At 31.9% G+C, this 12,650-nt stretch overlaps 1 protein-coding gene and 1 pseudogene across 1 annotated transcript in view; both read left to right on the forward strand.

Annotated features, from left to right (window-relative positions):
- LOC145279599 (uncharacterized) overlaps positions 1-12,650 on the forward strand; it is a 1,226,395-nt gene that overhangs the window by 83,111 nt on the left and 1,130,634 nt on the right. The gene's annotated exons all lie outside the window — the stretch shown is intronic.
- On the forward strand, positions 10,102-10,249 carry LOC145280537 (U2 spliceosomal RNA; annotated as a pseudogene).

Consider the following 12,650-nt stretch of genomic DNA (forward strand, 5'->3'; position numbering starts at 1 on the left):
ATCCAGTTTATGAAGGGTTCAGAGATTCTTAATAAAAGATCCCCTAAAAATGTATTCTGTTTAATATATTACCGTTATTTCCATGGCAAGTGCTCGTCTGAGCTCCAATCTCTGGTCCCCCTCGCCAATCTTTTACGAAAAACATCCGTCTAGCTGAAGCCACTGTCAAAAATTTTCCCCACTCTCTATCTGTGCCTAAATCAAAACGTAGATTCTATGAACACAGCTTCTTTCTTAGAACAGCACGCCAGTGGAACTCTGTTTCGTCTGCCTGTTTCCCACCTGACTACAACTTGGATGTCTTCAAATCCAACGTAAACAAATTCCTGATGAATCGCCCCCTTAAGTAGACACTTTATGAAATCTCAACACTAACGTACAATGTACTGTACTTACAATAACCCTTATCTCTGAGTGGCTTCCGGACCTTGATAAGTGGTGACCTTCTTGTAAAAAGAAAAATTAACTTTCAAGAAACTTCCTGGTTCTTCTCGGATATTTATTTTAATATTCTTATTCATTTCTGTTCATTTGCTAGTGTCTGCTCACCGAAAACCTCTCGATCAGAAAGTTCTATGTATTGAGTTGTTTTAGGGTTTCCCTTATTTGTCCTATGTAGTTCATATTTTTAGTTCGTAACTTCATCATGGTTTGTGCTTACACGCAATTTTAACTCATATTTTTTTTCAAAAGAGTTGAATATTTAAGCTCAACTCTACGCATGAAGCGCCCTGTATATCTCTGTTTGTTTCCTATATTATCCAGTATGATGTTGAGCTGAACTATGGCTATGATGAACAGGTGTGGGGATAGAAAAACACCACTAAAATTGCATTTGTATTTTATCTTACAAATGTTTGCTTCCAGCTGTTGGTTTTAGTCACTATTTTCCCATTGTTTTTTCCCCAGAAATTTGATACGTTTGTTAGATATGTTACACGTCTTCGATTATCCATGCTTGAGGCATTTTTAAAGTCGATCAATGCAATGACTTCTTTTTGCTGTTCTATTATTATTGTTGATAGCAGTAATAGTAGTTTTACGTAATAATCATGTTGACCCACTGGCTTCCATTAGATCAGCGAAGTTAAGCAACATTAAACATGGTCAATACTAAATGGGTGACCATTTGGAAATTCCAGGTGCTGTATTGTTCTCTCTGTTTATCTCGGCATTGTTTCTAGTCGTCCTGGACTTGCCCTTGCCACTGGATTCAAGCAGTGCTGATTCAGGAGAGGTGTTGTTTGGGTTTTTTGCTACACTTTCCATGCAATTACACGCGCACTACTCTTACAGGTGTTATAGACTAAACAGATGCGTAAGTAGTAGTAGTAGTAGTAGTAGTAGTAGTAGTAGTAGTAGATCTAGTGGGATTTTACCATTGATTACCCGCTGATACCGGTCTTTGTTTTCCATTGAAAGCTGAGAATAGAGCAACAGCGAGAGAAAATCCCTGTTACGCTTCAGAGCAGCCAGTTCGGTTGTATCTATAAGCTTATCAGAACGCATCCTATTTGTTTCTGTTTGTTCGTGTTTGTTATTTTTCCATTGCTTTCAAACCAGCAAAAAGTAAAAACGAATGACAGCATGCCTAGCCAACGATCCAGAACAATTCCCTCAGGACGTGTGTCAATTCATTTTGTGTGTAAGCTGTTATCCTCAAACAGATTATCAGTTTCATCATTATAACACGTAATAGTAATTACTCACTAAAAACGAACCAGTATTAGTAAACGCTTGTTAGCAAAAGATGAGAAAGTGACGACAAGTCCATATTCTTTTGATTCTTCGGACTACTATTCTCATCTTGATATTATTTTCACAACGGTTCAGTTGAGGTAAACTCTAACCTTTTTCGGGTTTATTTTATCGAACTCAGAAATGTTTCTGAACAGTAGTGCGATGAATCCGTAAAATCAATCCTCATCTCAAAAAATCAGACAGGTGACAAAAAATTCCTTCATAATATCCAACATTCATTTCTCTTTGATCATTGTTGTAAATTACTTTGCGTTTTCGGGACAGCCGTTTGCCTTTGCGCTCTCACTTGTAAAGGTCGTTGGATTTTTGGATTTTTTTTCTGGGATTTTAGTGACAATCTGCCTCATCGGATTTACAGTACTGTCCATGCTGTAACGTTCCCCGGTGCGTACATCTTCATCAATACTTCATAATTATTTACTGTGATAAATTCTATTTATTTATTTCTGAAAAAGTATAATCTTGTGGCTTCAGTTCCTTGATTTTATGTCATGTTCTTCCCATGTTATTACATAGTACATTAACGGAGACTCATATTGGAGCACATATATAATGATGGTGATGACAATTCTGATGGGAAGACAGTTATACATATGGCATCATGACGACGACTGTGACAATTCTTGGAGGTTTCATATTAATACGGACTGTGAGATATTGGTGCAACAGTTCTTAACACATATAAAGAGGAAGCTATACATCACTTAAGATGGTGGGAGGACAAATAATTCTTGGAAGGGTTTACACAAAGTTCGTTATAAGATGATGATAAAATACGTTTGCCTTTTCTGTTGTAAAAAATGACGACACTAGAAACACTTACAAGATATAGATGATTTCTTTATTCTTCAATCGGCCGATCGGTGGTGTCAGGAATTCAAACTTTGATTTACATTACATTATTTCTCCTTCCTTCGCCCCTAAGGGCTCTCCACTCCAACTGAATCTAACTCATCAACTGACCAACTCACCAACTGACTTGTAACTTCGAACCCTTAGATTCCTATATTGAGAAATCTCCTTTGTTTATGACGCCAGAAATGTGTTTTCTAACCTGACTAATTTTCACGTGGCTTTACATATGTTGGTCCAAACACACTTTTGGCAAACAAAAAAAAACTTCAATTCTAATTCTAACCTATTTTTAAACAGTAGTAGTAGTAGTCCTTTCACATTAGCAGATCTTTCTAAATTAATCACCAGTGATTTCACATTGGTAAAAATAAGTGGTGTTCCTGGTATCTGAATAACACGTTCTCTCAGATTTCCAGTGCTCATTTCTTTTAATCATTACTGTAAATCGCTTTGCATGCTCACACAAGCTATCTAACATTTATTTTATGCTTATAACACCCGTAATCCAATAAACTTGGTTAAAATTATGTTATTCTTTCATGCCTTTCCAGTCGAGGTCTAAAAATTGTTTTTTCGTCTCGCGCTCGTAGACTTCATGACTATTCCTAGCTTTGGGATTTGCGAGAGGAGGTTCATATACATATTATTATTAACTCACTAGTAGGTTTCACACAAGTTAATATTAGTGATTGCTCACTTGCAATAACAAGAGGAGTTGTCTGTAATCTGAGTAACAACAAGTATTCTAAGATATTCAGTAACTCTTGACCGTTTTCGATAGCCATTACAAATCATTTTGCGTTATCGCAACATTCTTTCACCATTACTTTCTTTCTGATAAGAATTGTTCGTTTTCTGTGTAATCAAAGTGTCATTAAGACTTCTAAATGCTTTTGTACTCTCCGCGCGTTTCAGCAGGTGATATCGATATCTCTTTTTGATGTTGAATCTTCACGATTTATTATTATTAACTTTAACATTAAGAGTCCTAACACAGGTAATCAGCACTGACAACAATCGGTATTATTATTTGCACACTAAGAGTTGTCACACAGGCCATCATCGAAAATTTCTTTTTGAGAACAACTTCTCGCGTTATCTGGAGTCTATGTGACAACAAGTCTTTCAGATTTCCAGTACTCTCCACCTCTGTCGTAACCTTTGTAGCTGAATTTGATTTCTCACCATTTCTTACCATTGATTTCTCGTTGGCTGCGATCATTGGCATTAAGCCTCCCGAAGGTCCCAGTTCTCCTTGCATTTATCCAGCGGAGGTCTGGCTACTGCTCTCCTCGGTAATTCCATCCTCCTTGACTTTCTCACTTATTTAATGTGGTGTTAGTTTACGCAGACACAAACACAAAAGGGGGAGGGGAATGGCGAATTATTATTATTATTATTATTATTATTATTATTATTATTATTACTTTGAGGAAATATATTTAAGTATCAAACATGCTGTGTGCATATAAATATAATATTTACGACTAAATGCGTGAAAGTATTTGTTTTTGTTATTATTTATTTGTTTACTTGTTTTCACGTGTAATTTGTTTATAATGTTTAAAGTTTTTTCTTATTTTGCAATACTTAAAAAGTCATTTGAATTTAATCCGTAATAACGTGTGAAAAAGGTAAGTATAGTTGCAAGTAATGTATTCTGAATTTATGTTGACAGGATGTTGGCCGGATGAAGATGATGAAAAAAATCTGCTAAGTTTATTTCAAGAGCACATGTGCCCATCACTTCAATCAATGTAAAATTTAACTAATGGCCTTCATCATTTCAAGTGTGCTTTTTAATTATTAGTTTAATGTTCCTATCAGGTGTATAATGATGATACCCTTTTACTTACATTAGTACAACATGACCAATTAGGTTTCAAGGATCCCGGAAACTACGTAAAATGGAGGAAACGACTTCAGGTCTGAATTTTGCATCCGTAAATAAACAGATAAAAAACCCGAGTTGTTTTCCTTTTCGTCACATTTCGTCGATTCATAATATCTATTTATTCTGAGTTTCTTAAAGCCAAATTGCTGCGTACAATCGTCATCATCTGTAATTGGAAATAGTCACCCAGATGCTGTCATATCTTTATTTTCATATTCATTTCATGCAGTTATTTTTATCATGATGTTTCATTTCTTATGAACTTTTATAGGTTTTGGAACTACATCTCTATTCCAATCATTATGGCACAAATGCATTAAATATGCATTGAATATGCACTGAAATTGCACTGGAAAGTGTATCGTATATTAAGAGAAAAATGTTTTGTAAGATATAGACGTCGATGGAAGTCAAGTATATAAAGAATAAACTAATAAATGACAATAAAATTCTGACAGTAATTGGATAGAAAATAATAACGGCATGTAACTTATACGTGTTGCATATTTTTGTAATCGAATTCTTTTTGGGGGAGGTGAAAAAAGTGAGCGGATATTTTCACTTTTAAAATTTAGGTATGAAATGAAATTCAGAACAATGATCATTTGGATGCTAAGAATATATATATATATATATATATATATATATATATATATATGTGTGTGTGTGTGTGTGTGTGTGTGTGTGTGTGTGTGCAGATTAATATATTATATGCATATATATAATATATGAATATATACATATATATTATATACACATATATGTGAATTTAATATATATACCGATATATATATATATAAATATATATATACATATATATAGAGAGAGATCATGCACATTTATATAAATGCATTCATAGATATGTGTGTGTATATATGTCAGTGTGCAATATATGGTATATATATATGTATATATATATATGTATATATATATATGTATATATATATGTATATATATATATATATATATATATATATATATATATATATATATATATTGATCGTTGGGGATATTATATAAAATTCATGCATATTGTATGTGTATATTTGCGAGTGTAGGTGCGCACGTGTGATAGATTACACCCGTCGTTATATCTAATTAAATTAACATCTGGGGATGTCGTAAAGTATATTAGTGAACACGTATATAACCATATATGTACATTCACACACATATATATGTATATGTTATGTAAGTGATATGTATATACCTGAATGCCTATTAAATATACATATGTATATAGATAGTTATATGTATATGTATATACATATATGCATATGTATACCCCCATATGTATATATATATGTGTGTGTGTGTGTGTGTGTGTGTGTGTGTGTGTGTGTGTGTGTGTGTGTGTGTGTGTGTGTGTGTATTCCTTCGTTGGTATCTGGAGGCGCACCAATCGCATTAATTCACTAGGTGAGATGCACCCCAAGTCTTCGTTAAGACGTTCATCTTGGAGAAGGAAAAATGCTGATGTGAAAACCTATGGTCTACTGTATGCTCTGTCTTGTGGCAATCATTTCCTGGTTCTACACGAAGCCCTCACGATGATAATCAAATTATCTGCGTGGATTTCTGAACTACTTAGTTGTTGTTTCGGAACCTCATATGTCGAACTCGGGAGAGCTCATTATAATATATATATATATATATATATATATATATATATATATATATATCAGTTCAGGTAATACGAATGAAACGCTTATTTAATACAAGCAAATGTTAACTAAAATCTAACATAAATAATTATATTAAAATCAAACATAATAGGAATGAGAGCTTATTATAATACAAAAAAAATCAAGACTGTTAATTAAAATTTACAAGTAACTTATTCCACGATATTTCAAAGAATGTTATTCTTTTGTTTAGAAGAAAGAATGTAAGAAATAAATTTATTGCCGAACTAGGAATGTGAAAATAATTTGCTAATTTGTCCCTTTCCCCTGATGAAAAGTATAGCATTCTTTGTAATTCAGCTGAATTAAAGATATCTTAAATATTGTTATATATATTGTTAAACAATAAATTTCTTTGTAAATTTTAATTTAAAGCTTTTATTTCTTTTCAATAGATATATATATATATATATATGTGTGTGTGTGTGTGTGTGTGTGTGTAATCTAGTGATCCACATGTATTTTTTTGTTTTAGTTATTAGTATGTTTAAACAATAGGAAACCGCATTTTCAATACATGTACAAATATTTATTCGTATTTCGCTTCTGCACTATTGATATATGTTTTAGGTTGGTGCAAAAATAATGGCGTTTTTGACTCGAAGTTGAACGTCAAAAACAAATTATTTTTGCATCAAATTAATATATATATATATGTGTGTGTGTGTGTGTGTGTGATAAATTTTCATTGGATTTTGTTCTATTGTTATAGCATATCATATCCTCATCCATCATCAATTGAATAATGATCAATCCGTTTCTATCCAGAATATCATATAAGCTCCGTATTACATAATGATTATGCGTATATGTCTTCGTTCAGCAACACCACATAATGAGTCTTTCATATATGTTTCTCATACATTACAATCTATTTCAACTGAACGTTTCTATTCGATATTCTACGTTGCTGTTTATATAATATTATTCATAACTGCGCTAAATATTCGTAAGGTTTTTCTATATTTAAGAAAAAAGATTTTAACATTATGAAAATCAAAAATATTTCCATCATATTCGCTTAATATAATCGGACATCTATTGTGATCACAAATTTACATTTTCCGAATCATTATATATTGCCTAACGATGTGGTCATATATATATATATATATATATATATACAGTCATATATATATATATATATATATACAGTCATATATATATACATATATATATATACAGTCATATATATATACAGTCATATATATATACAGTCATATATATATACAGTCATATATATATATATATATATACAGTCATATATATATATATATATACAGTCATATATATATATATATACTACATATGTATATAAATACATATATGCACATATATATGTATAGATAAATATATATATATACATATGTATATACTGAACATATATATATATGCATATGTATATTAATATATACATATACATACATATATATATGTGCATTCACAGACATATACGAGAAGCCTTCCAGAGTTATTTGTACAGGAATTTTAAATTGTCGTAGGCTCTTGAAAATCGTGTACGTTATTGTTATACATCTTATGAGATGGCTGACCAATTTTTATGAATTCCGGTTCAAATGAACAGCTACAGCAGGATAGGAATACACACTACGAAAACCTAATTGTCATAGCTGGTGAATTTCAGAAATGCAATCTGGACACGAGGATACTTTTTAAAGGAAAATCTATTTAAACTTTGGAAAAATGCTACGGGAACGTATGGAATGCTCCAGACTGCGTTCAGACAATGTTGCATGAATTTAACACCAGTTTTCGAGTGGTATAAGTGATTTAAAGAAGACAGAGCGTCTATTAGGGATGATGAGAGGTGTGAGAGGAGTAATGAAGTAGGAACATCAGAGTTGATTAGCCAAATAAAGAATTTCATGGATAAGGACCGCCGTGTGTCTGTAGAGACACTAAGTGCACAGTTTGATGTCAGTGTGGGAACTGTAAACACAATAATAAGACACGGAAGATTTGCACGAATGTTTTCTCAAGGGTTTTCCATTCTTGTCACAGATTATTTGACCAAGATCGGCATCAAGACAGTTCCTAATCCTCCCTATCGTCAATACCTTACTATTTATGCTATTTGGTTATTCTTTAAGCTCAAAGTAAACTTGAGAAGTTGTCGTTATGAGACAATTGAGGAGATGAAAATGGCTGTAACGAAGGTCATTGACAAGCTTATACAAGAGGACTTACTTTTATATATATATATATATATATATATATATATATATATATATATATATATATATATATGGGTCTTCCAGAAATTGTTGGAGCGGTGCATCAAGGGCAATGCAACCAGACGAGATTACTTCGAAATGGACCAGAATTTCATGTGTTACTATGAATAAAAGTGCCTCTACGACAAAAATCTGAAGGTTTATTGAAGGCACCTCGTATACGATTATATACATAAATAAAGATTATATATATATATATATATATATATATATATATATACATATATATATATGTTAATACCAATATTGCTATAACATATTTAAGATCAATATATTCAAATCTAGTTTATGTTATTATATATAAAGTGTAATAAATGTTAATATGTGTAGGTGTGCATGAGTGCGTTATGTATAATCGGTTGATTTTTGTAGCATTTGAACGTTTTTTAAATAAATAAACCCAAGTCATTTTATTTATCGTATTCTCAGTTTTGATGAATTAACAGTGAATTACATTACGGAAATATTTTGGTCAGGCTATCATGTGAATATCAAATGACATCCTAGTATATTTCCGCAACAAATAATTGGTATATAAGCTAAAACTAGGAAATCGTTGAAAATATAAAGTAATTATGGGTAAACGTTTCCCAAATCATTCGAAATAAGAGCTTTCCTTCAATATTTAATTTATGCACTTAATAAAACGTAAACTACACAGACACACAAACGCACATAATGATATATATATATATATATATCATTATATATATATATATATATATATATATATATATATATATATAAATGGAACGTCTGGTTTATTCAAAATCGATAAACTAGAAATTTACAATCCCGTTTTCTGTGGAATTTTATAACAGTGAATCTTTATCATCAAACTGTGTTTTTAAATATTAAAAAGTAAATATCACGTTATTAAAAACAAAAAAAAAAACTTTTACTCGTCGGGCAAAATTTCCGATTTCATCCGAGCCGATTAGCGAATATCCTTCCGGTTTACCATTTTGAACTGATGAAACAACGATTCTGACTATAATACACTTTTTTTTTTAATCGTTAAAATAGTAACACAGAAATTATTAAATAAAATAAAAATATTTCCAGTAAATGCGGAACTATTTTTACCCATTCACCATGACTTCCGATTTACAATATTCCAATATCTGTTTAATCGATAAGTACAAAAACATCCCCTATATATTACTTTTAGATGCATTTGTCCATCTTAACTTTTATAAGGTTTTGATTGTTTAGATTTTCCGGAAAAAAATAGCATGCATTTTTAGTCGCGTGCAAGCGACTCGATAAGTCACTCCGTCGGCCAGTCGGTCGGTTCGTCGGTCTGTCGGTCGGTCTGTCGGTTTGTCCATAACACATTTGTGCTTGTCCTTTTTGGTTAAGATCAAAGGTCTGTTGTTACTAGATGTTGTTCTTAGCTTTTTAAGCTTTTCTTGGCCTTTTGGCCGAGATCAAAATGTAGTATCTATTCCGGCAGATACTGCAGGCAAATATCATATGTGGGGTTTCCCCCACATATAAGACCTTGGTCAATGTAGGGCAACCCCCCATACCAATTGTCACTATTCAGCTCCCCTACTCCCCGGGGAGTTGGCCCCCATTTCTCCTTCACTCCTCACATTAAAAATCGGCCTTGTGCCTAATTTGCTCGGTGGGGGGAGCAAACAAATACAGCTTTTCTTGGCCTTTTGGCCAAGATCAAAGTGTAGTATCTGTCCGTACTATATGCTGTACTTATGTTTGTAACTTTGTGATATAAAGTGGGGGATTACTCTTCTGTATTAATTTAATGTAAAATGATCACCCACTTTACAACCAGTCAGTCTCAATGCCATTCAAGTCATTCTCCAGATCATTCAAGTTGTTTTTGAAGGATTCCAGTTATTTTTAAGCATTCAACTCATTCTTAAGGTCATTCAATTCATCCGTAAGTTCAATAAAGTCATTCTAAGTCATTTTTATTTTATTTATTTAAGTCATTTCAGCCAATTTTTCGGTCATTTTAGTTTATCTTTAAGAATTTCATGTCAATCCTACATTCACGCATTCATTCATACACGAGAGCACGCGACTAATGGCTATCGGCCTTGTTTTTCTATCGACTTCATTTTCAGTTTTACATGCAAACTTTTCTCTCCCCCACCCCCGAGGGCCCGTCGCATGTTCGTATATAACAAAACTTTTTTTGTAGATTTCGGTGTGCTGAAGACGAAACTGTAAACCATTTCCGTCGCAAAAAATACTTTACATGTAGTATCTATTCCGGCAGATACTTTTCCGAAAACTTGGTGATCACTTTTCCATGTAAATTTAACTTAACATTAGCACCCACTTTCTGGCCACCTGAGAGAGGGGGCATTTTCTTTCGTGTCTATTGCATATAAGGTTTTTTTGACAAGGCAGTTTCATACGCGAGTGCATATTTACCAGCCTTCGTTTATGCTCGCGCGTAGCGTAAACGATGGCTAGGGTTGTGAAATGGAAAATAGTCCCAGAGTCCAGGGGTTATTACCATGTAAAGGAAATAAAACAAAAATAAACACACAAAAATGCCGCTCTCTCACGTGGCCACAAAATGGGTGCCCATTCCTAGTTACATTTACATCGCCCACTTTTCGAAAAAGTAATTTCTTCATATCATGAAAACTACTTTTTGCGACGGAAACGGTCTGCAGATTCGTTTTCAGCACACTGAAACAAATCTACAAAGCATTATTTTCCTGTCTACGAACGTGAGACAGGCCTTAAAGTAAAATAATACCGGATTTATGGGGGCAGATTGGCCGTTTAGGTGTACATATATCCTCACACCAGGTAATCACTAAAAGGGACTCTTAAAAGTCGTTACCCGTATCGAGCAAAAGTGTGTTTACATGTTTTATAATCTTTAAATGGGTAAAACATAATAACATACTTATTGAAAATGTGATCATGTGCTTAACAAATTAAAAAAAAATAAACTGCAAGATGAAGCTTTGAAATGATTACATTGACCAATAAAAATGAACTTTTTGGTTCTTATGTAGTTTTGGTGCCGTGATGATATATATAGTTATTATTTCGAAAGCCATTCTTACGGAGTAGGTGAGGGTGTTTTCTAACTAGTTTGTGCTTCCACCTTACATTTATTAGATATTAAAAATATATATGTAAACATAGTACAGTTACCATCTGCCATCGTATGCACCCGGGAACAATATCTGTAAAATTAAACTACATTTTGGTGCTTATGCATTTTTGATATCACGCTATTTTTACAGTCTTTTTTTTTTTGGGGGGGGGGGGTAAATTAAACTTTCACGATATTTTTTTATTTTTTGCATTTTTACTATCCTTCCCATGTTACTAATGCCTTTCAAAATATTAACATTATTATTTCAAAATATTAACATTATTATTATTTTATTACTAAAACTACAAATTGTTAGGTGAAAGTACAGTTTATTATGCATTTTTCGTATCGTGCTGAAATAATAACTTTTTATTTTTTTTATTTTTTACATTGGCGAGGGGAGGGTGTTTTGTAAGTATACCGTGCTTTCAGCTAACAATTTATTATTAAACAATAAGATAGCGTGAAATTATATAAAAAGGTCAGATTTGCCGTTTACTTCTACAATTAGCCTCCAACCCTGTTATAAAAAAGGGACACGTTGAGTCGACAACGGTGCACATATATCGTAAACAGAAAATTTGTTTATATTTACGTGATTATTGAAAATATGATCTTGTGATTAAAATTTAATTAAAATTAACAACGTTGTTTAACAAATAAAACGGAGAAATAATGAAAGATGAAGTTTTAAAATGATTAAATATGTTTTATTTTATAATTTAAAAATAAAAACATTAAACAATATAAATAAAATGTTGGTTTGTTCTAGAAAATAAATAATGAAAGATGAAGTTAAATATTGAATTCATATGCATCCGAGTATAATATAAAATGTAAAATAAAGCCAAAATCTTATTTGTATTGTTCAATGTTTTAAATTTTAAATTATAAAATAAAAGTTTTAAATTATAAAATGAAACACATTTAATCATTTTAAAACTTCATTTTTTATTTCTTTTTTATTTGTTAAACAACGTATTATTTGTATTGTTTAATGTTTTAAATGTTTAATTATAAAACAATAATAAACTATAAAATAAAAGACATTTAATCCTTTCATTTGTTAAACAATGTGGTTAATCTAAAATAAATATACGTAAACAAAC

Source organism: Euprymna scolopes, chromosome 7 (genome assembly GCF_053919585.1).
Source record: "Euprymna scolopes isolate OS-2025 chromosome 7, ASM5391958v1, whole genome shotgun sequence".
Classification (NCBI taxonomy): Eukaryota; Metazoa; Mollusca; class Cephalopoda; order Sepiida; family Sepiolidae; genus Euprymna; species Euprymna scolopes.